The following is a 6,579-nucleotide window of genomic DNA, read 5'->3' as shown; positions in this document are numbered from 1 at the left end:
ATATCACTGACAGTTGGCACGAATTTGAAAGCGCATTCTGAAGAAGCAAATAATCACCAGGTGCCGAGGACTCATAGCAAGTAGCCAAAGAGCCTCCAACATCAATGAAGGACTACTGTTCACAGACGTTTCTCAAACTGTGTTTACGTCGTCAGCAGATTGTGAATTCACTGTGTATTGATGAAGCCATAATCTATCAAATGTGATTTTTTGGCCTTTATAAACAGTTTTATTGTCAGGTGTAGCCAAGTTATACATTTAATGTTGAATGAAGGACACCGTTCTGCCTTTGACATAGCTTGCCAGTTTTTTCCTTCTTTTTTTCTGGGGTGGGGGGGGGGGGGGGGGTGGAGTGAGAAGGTGTGCAGTGAATAGGGGTGCAGAGTGAGTAGGGGTGCATTCCAAACGCTTTTTTTTCACCTCCTTGCTTCCTTTCCTTGCCTCCTCTCCTAGTATGGAAGGCCAAACCAGACAAAAAATGTGTGAAATTGATGTCGGGAATCACGTGTTGTCAATGTGGGCTCATTCCATTGGCTTATTTTATGTCCTTGCTTCCTTTCTTGGCTCCTTGCTCCACGCATTGGAGGATGCAAGGAAAGGAAGCAAGGAAACTATGCACAGACAGAGGAATCGAGGAAATGTGAAGAAGGACATTGGAAAGTTATTAAAGCCTCAGTCTGAAGCCACGTCAGTTAGAGATGTGGCAGAGGTGGATCCACAGGCCAGTGATTATACGTCACGCGTTCAGAAAAAATGCTTCCGCAAAGGATGCACTCGTGTTTCCTTGCTCAAGAATTATTTTGGGAGCCTTGTAGCTCCTTGGAGGAGCATTTAACGGGTTGGGATGTCTTTACAGATGGCGCACCTCAATTGATTTCTGGATCAGTCATGGATCCCTGAGACCAAGGAAGAATAAAATAAGCTATTGGAATGCACCCTCGATGACAATGCGTGACTCCATATGTAAATTTCACGGCCTTCCATACTTGGACAGGAGGCAAGAAAAGGAAGCAAGGAGGTAAAAAAAATAAGCATTTGGAACGCATCCCTAGGTGTGTGGAGTGAGCAGGTGTGCTTAGAGGACAGGTGTGTGCAGCGAACAGGTGTGCTTAGTGCACAGGTGTGTGGAGCGAGCAGGTTTATAGAGCAGACAGGATCATGTCCAGCAAATGTCCTTAATGGCCAGGTACCCAGATCTGGGTACAGACAGTAGGAATGGCTAAAATGGAGAGCCATTCCCGCAGTAAGGGGAAACTCCCCCCTCTCAACATGGTATGGTCCAGTGAGCACAGTTGGAGGAGGCTTGATGGAACACTCAAAGTGATGAGACAACGGGGTGGGAGGGTACTCTGCCACTGTCACTAACCCACATTGAGGGTAATAATAATAATAATAACAATAATAATGTTTAATGTTGGTCAAAGGTTTATTTGTGTTTAGCGTCCACAATGTTTAGCATACAAAAGAAAATTATATTGAGTGCATAATATATATTGAGAGGCATGTGTGTGTGAGATAGACACGCCTACTATTTTACCTGTGTGTCAAGTAATTAACCAAAATAATAACCTATGCAAAGGCTTTACGCAACCTTGATTTAATCAATCTGTGATTTAAAAATGTTGATTCTAAATCAAACACTAATGGGGGGGGGGGGGGGGGGGGGGAGTGGCAGTTGGTGCCAAATTTTGTTCAGTTATTCAGTCAAAGCAACTGACCACTGTGCATTTAATTTGGTAAGTAAACAGGACTAGGGCTGTGGACAGACACTGTTCACACTCCAGTTGGCTGGACAAGTACAATATACATACTACAGGTTCACTTATCAATCATTTTTGGCACTTTGTGGACACAAAACAATTGTACGTTTACGTTGTATATTTTAGCTTGAGTGTGTGCTCTGTATGAATGATGCACTTTTGTCTCAGGAAGAAATAAATGAAGAAATAAACAGAGTTACAACAAGAGCTGAATTATCTCAGTTCAGTAACACATGAGAGAGAATGATTATCCAAGTGTATCACTTATGTGTGTACTTAGAAAAGACTTGGTTTGTTACAAGGGCTCTGCAAGAATTCACCCAACGCATGAATCTGTGCTTATGTTGTGGCCTGCGCACGTGGCTGCAACAGCCTCCTCTTGTTGTCATGGGTGCGATCCTTCTGTCATCAGGACCAATGACAGCGCCGGTACGGGACTGGGCAGTTCTGTTTGCCACGTAGGCGATCGCCCATATTTTCCTGCAAAACAGTTTACGGTTACGCTGTCCGCGCGCGTCACGTCATTGTTTTCTGATGAATGAAAAATGAAAGTAAAAATTCGTTCACCCTGCAGAAATAAAGAACGAGAGTGGCGTGTCATTCTGTAGCGGGCAAGCGTGCGTAGCTGAGGTGCGCACTGGACAGTTCCTGCGCGTGAATTGGTATCTCAACAGTTCATCTCCTGTTCAATCCTCCGACACATATTCCAGATCTTGATTGATGTGCTTAAAACCCTTTTCTTTTTTCCAGATTCAATGTCCTGGATGCTTACCATTTTTATATCGTCAGCTAGATAAATTAAGAAAAAAATTCAGCAAGCAGGAGAAATTAATCTTTTTTTCCCCAACTGATACCAGGTTCAAAGCATTAGCTTCCGTTTCAGGAAGTCGATGGACGGGAGGCCATTCAGTTTTATAAAGAAAAAAACATACAGAAACACACACAATAAACACATTGTGATGCTCCTTGACGCACCCATAAAAGGAGAAAGAGGAGCATCTATTAAAAGTATTCCAGAAGCAATATCCAAGCGAACATGCGAACAATGCAAACATGCCAGGTGCATTTAAAGCAAACAAATCACGTGTAACCTCTGTCCACAATTCAGTTGAGTAAGTTGAATGGATTTATTTTATTTTATTTCTTTACTTCAGTACGCAATACAAACAAGCAAGCAATCCCACTAGTCGCACGCAAGCATAAATATCGCGGACAGGAGCTCCCTGTACGCGTGGGTGTATGTCTGGCAAAATAAAACACGACAAACCAAACAAAAAATAAAAAATACATAGCAGGCTTTCGCAGTGAGAAAATCCCAAACTAAAAAAGCGAGGGGGTAGGCGACTCACCCTTCCGATGCCTTCTGCCGGCCGGCGCCCTGTCTGTTCTCGGCTCTTCTCCCGCTCATAAGTTCGTGTAACCCTTGAGTGACCCACGCAAATCCCCAAAAACGTCAATATATGGATAAAAAGGTGAACATTGCCAAACAAAAACCACCAATATCTGCCGGAAACGGAATCGGACTCTTCAGCAATGGAAAGCAGGCTCTCCAAATATCACCAGTAATCCACCCGACCAGGAGTTTTTCAACAAAGACAAAACCGACATAAAGCAAAATGAAAACACAGCGACCAAACCGACCTTCGGGGGAAACAGCTGCCAACGACCCCGCCAAAGATTCAAAACAGTACATTGACGTTTACGTCACTCGTTTCCCATCATCACCCACGTAACGACGTCACCTTTGAACCCCCGAGGAAATAACTTTATTTATTTATTTATTTTATTTTTGCAATTCAAAAATAGAATACAAAACAAGTGAACAAGCCATTCTATCAAAAATATACAGAATAGCAAGTGATCAATACAGACATAAAAAGGGGAAAAATGCTTGGGACATATAAAATTACATAAACCGTTTAAGAGCATAAAATATATCAATTATTTTAACAGCGTTCTTATTTGAAGAGCCCATAATATCATCCATGTAACGTTCCAGCTCCTTATATAGTATTGAAAATCTAGGTTCCTTGTTTGTAAATAAATTCACCCTTATGAATATGAAACGTTTCCATTAGTATTATAAAGTTAAATAAATATATTTCTTTTTTTGACATTTTTATATTATTTATGAACACCAAAAGTAATGTTCCCACAGGAAGGAACTGCCACATCAACGGATTTACGTCGCGTGCCAAACAAAGACAATTTGAGTTTCTGAGATCAGTTCCCGCTGCAAAACGGCAGGTGCAGGTTTTTCTGCCACTATGGGAAGATTAGTTTTCTCACGTGAGCTTACTAGCGGGTTCGTGATAAATTCTATAGCCCTCCGACCGAGAACCTCTTGATTAATCGAGGCTCAGTGTCTCCAACTCCTGCGCGTGACCCAGTTCTCACACGTCCTTTTTTCCAGCTCAGTTCAACCCCATGCACGCGCGAAAGTGTGGAATCACTGAAAATTCTGCTCCACGAAGTTAATGTGAGATTTTAGGATCTACCACGAGGGGGCGCCTCTGTCCTGTCCCAGTCTGGGAATTTACCCACCCCCGCGTGTTTGGAACGATTCCCATTTTCAGTGTAGATAAGGAAATGACCATGACCCGTAAAACGGAGTATGATTTGGCTTCTCGCGCAAATATGAGTCTGACGTAGGAAAGCAGAGTGGCGGCATTGAGCGCCTTTAAGGGTCTCCAGAAAAAAAATGCATTGTTTCACATCAGCAAAAAATTATAATGATAAAATTATATAATTAGAACTATAATTATTAAAATGTTCTATTATAATTATGAAATTGTATAATTACAAAATCAATTAAAAATAAATAAATAGTTTAAATTTGACTTGAGAGCACATAGGTACATATATGTTGCAGGAGCAGCTGCACACCTACTTCTGCTATTGATTAAATTACAGACATTGAATATCCGCTGCTCTCCGCCTGGATTCCACATACAATGCGGGGCATTGTGAGAAAGCGCAGTTTAGCAATTAAAATTTTTAGTACCAACCATACTTTTAGCCCGCATGCGTGTGCGCACACACATACACATTATGTATGCGAGTTTGTATATATACGCACATTTTATATTTGTAATGAAACAATTCACAATGTGGTTTTAATTACATTTTGGTCTCACCATGTAGAAATGACGGCACTTTTTATACCTGGTCCCCCCATTTCAGGGCATGCAAACTCCCCCGGCTCCTCCAGAATCGGTTCCCCAAACTGCCTGCTGGTTTATTTGTTGCGGGCCTCTCTACTCGCGCTAAGTGATTGATTGGTCCCTCTCTTGCTCTCGAGAAGTAGCAGGTGTGGCTTCTCGCTTGCCTCTCATCTGCATGAGCGGAATGTGTGCGCGGGCGGCAGTAGTGGCGGTCTGGCGGTCGCGGGACGCGGGTCTCTGGACAGAGTCACGATTGTCTTGCGCGTGAACAACAACTGTAACTGGAAAGGCAACCCGAAGATCCCCACGTTCGGAAGGTTCGGTTATCGGTTTTGTTTGTATTTTTTTTTTTTAGAGGTTGTTGCGCATATATGAAATCCGCTTAAAGGTTTCTGATAAGTTTTGCGCGTGTAAACATACCTGTTTATTTTTTCCCGTAGTTACGGACTCACTGGTCGAATAAGAGGCAGTTTTGTTTTCTCGCGTTACGGTTGCGAGGACGAGCGCTGTCGTCGTTTAACTAATAATAACTTAAGCTCGGTGCCAGTAACAGTATCTTCCAGGTCAGCGCGCGGTGTGCGCGCGATGGTGCCATAGCGCTTCCTCTGCCGAACCTGTTATTCAGCTGTAAGAAGAGGGGAGTACTACGCTCTGAAGGTGAGGGCGAAATGGCACGTAGCGAAGTACCTGCCTTAATTTACACAGGTTTAATTATATTTTCTTGTCGAACTTTAAATCCAACAAAACATGTTCCTGTAAAACACACTGCCATCATCTCGTTAAGTGTGATTTGAGAGTGTAATTCTGTATGTCTGGTGTCAACACGAGAATAAATAACGTGTTTGTTCCGGGCGGCCTGCAGTAATGGGCTAATCCTGAGAAACGACCTTTGCTTTACAGCGTTTATCGTTTTCCACTGAAATCTGTTGCTAAGGCAACGGTGTAGCTTTCCAGTCGCAGCTCGTTTTCCCAGCGCACGAGACCTGTTGTTTTCTCCGGAAGTTTGGTTCTTCCTTCTCTGCGGTATTCTTGCGGGGATTTTTCTGGTACGTGTTGTTTCCCGAACCTATTGTACAATTCTGCACTGTCTTGTGAACACTGTATATTTGCGTATTCTCTCCCGTGCAGAATTCAAGCGTCGTGAACTTTTTCGACAACAGTAAAACCTGCCCTTCTTGCTTCTCTACCAGCTTGAGGGCGGAGCGATCACAGAGTGCCGGGGGGAGGGGGGGGGAGTAGGGGGGTAGCAGTTGCTGGTGTCAACTGTTCCGTCAGTTGCCGCGCTGGTGTGCGAAAGTGTGACACAACTTGCCTTAGGAAAAACAGAAGAGCTGTTTTGTTCAAATGGAAAGCTAGTTCATGGTGCTGTTCATTTTACACGCAAACAGGACTAACAGGCAGGATAACATGAACATGTATTTATTTTATCAATAAATGTTTTCATTTCAGGAGACTTACACGGTATATATATGTAGATGTATGCTGTGTGAATGCATAATATTATGTATATGAGCTGTTGTTGCACTTTTGTTGCACAACTTTGAAAACACTGCAGAAAAGAGCTCAGCTTTCAGTATGTTCACACTGGTGGTTGGACATGTGCTGAATGTGTTCATGTTGTAAGTTTACTGTGTGTGTGTGTGTGTGTGTGAGTG

General features: G+C 43.0%; 1 protein-coding gene and 1 long non-coding RNA gene across 2 annotated transcripts in view; one reads left to right on the top strand and one right to left on the bottom strand.

Moving 5' to 3' along the window:
* Positions 1-1,407: 1,407 nt before the first annotated feature.
* LOC118232779 lies at positions 1,408-3,575 on the bottom strand. The gene is made up of 2 exons (XR_004766391.1): positions 3,110-3,575; positions 1,408-2,240 (listed from the first exon to the last, which is right to left on the bottom strand). It is a non-coding gene; the product is annotated as an uncharacterized LOC118232779 (long non-coding RNA).
* Positions 3,576-5,108: 1,533 nt separating this feature from the next.
* wipf3 (WAS/WASL interacting protein family member 3) overlaps positions 5,109-6,579 on the top strand; it is an 8,800-nt gene continuing 7,329 nt past the window's right edge. Inside the window, exons 1-2 of the mRNA XM_035430661.1 lie at positions 5,109-5,581; positions 5,825-5,970. The gene's annotated coding sequence lies outside the window, so the exon portion shown is untranslated. The remainder of the gene's footprint in view (positions 5,582-5,824; positions 5,971-6,579) is intronic.

The sequence above is a fragment of the Anguilla anguilla genome, chromosome 8 (assembly GCF_013347855.1).
Source record: "Anguilla anguilla isolate fAngAng1 chromosome 8, fAngAng1.pri, whole genome shotgun sequence".
Taxonomy (NCBI): Eukaryota; Metazoa; Chordata; class Actinopteri; order Anguilliformes; family Anguillidae; genus Anguilla; species Anguilla anguilla.
Note: the sequence above shows the minus strand (reverse complement) of the source record. Positions and strands in the feature narration are given on the sequence as shown.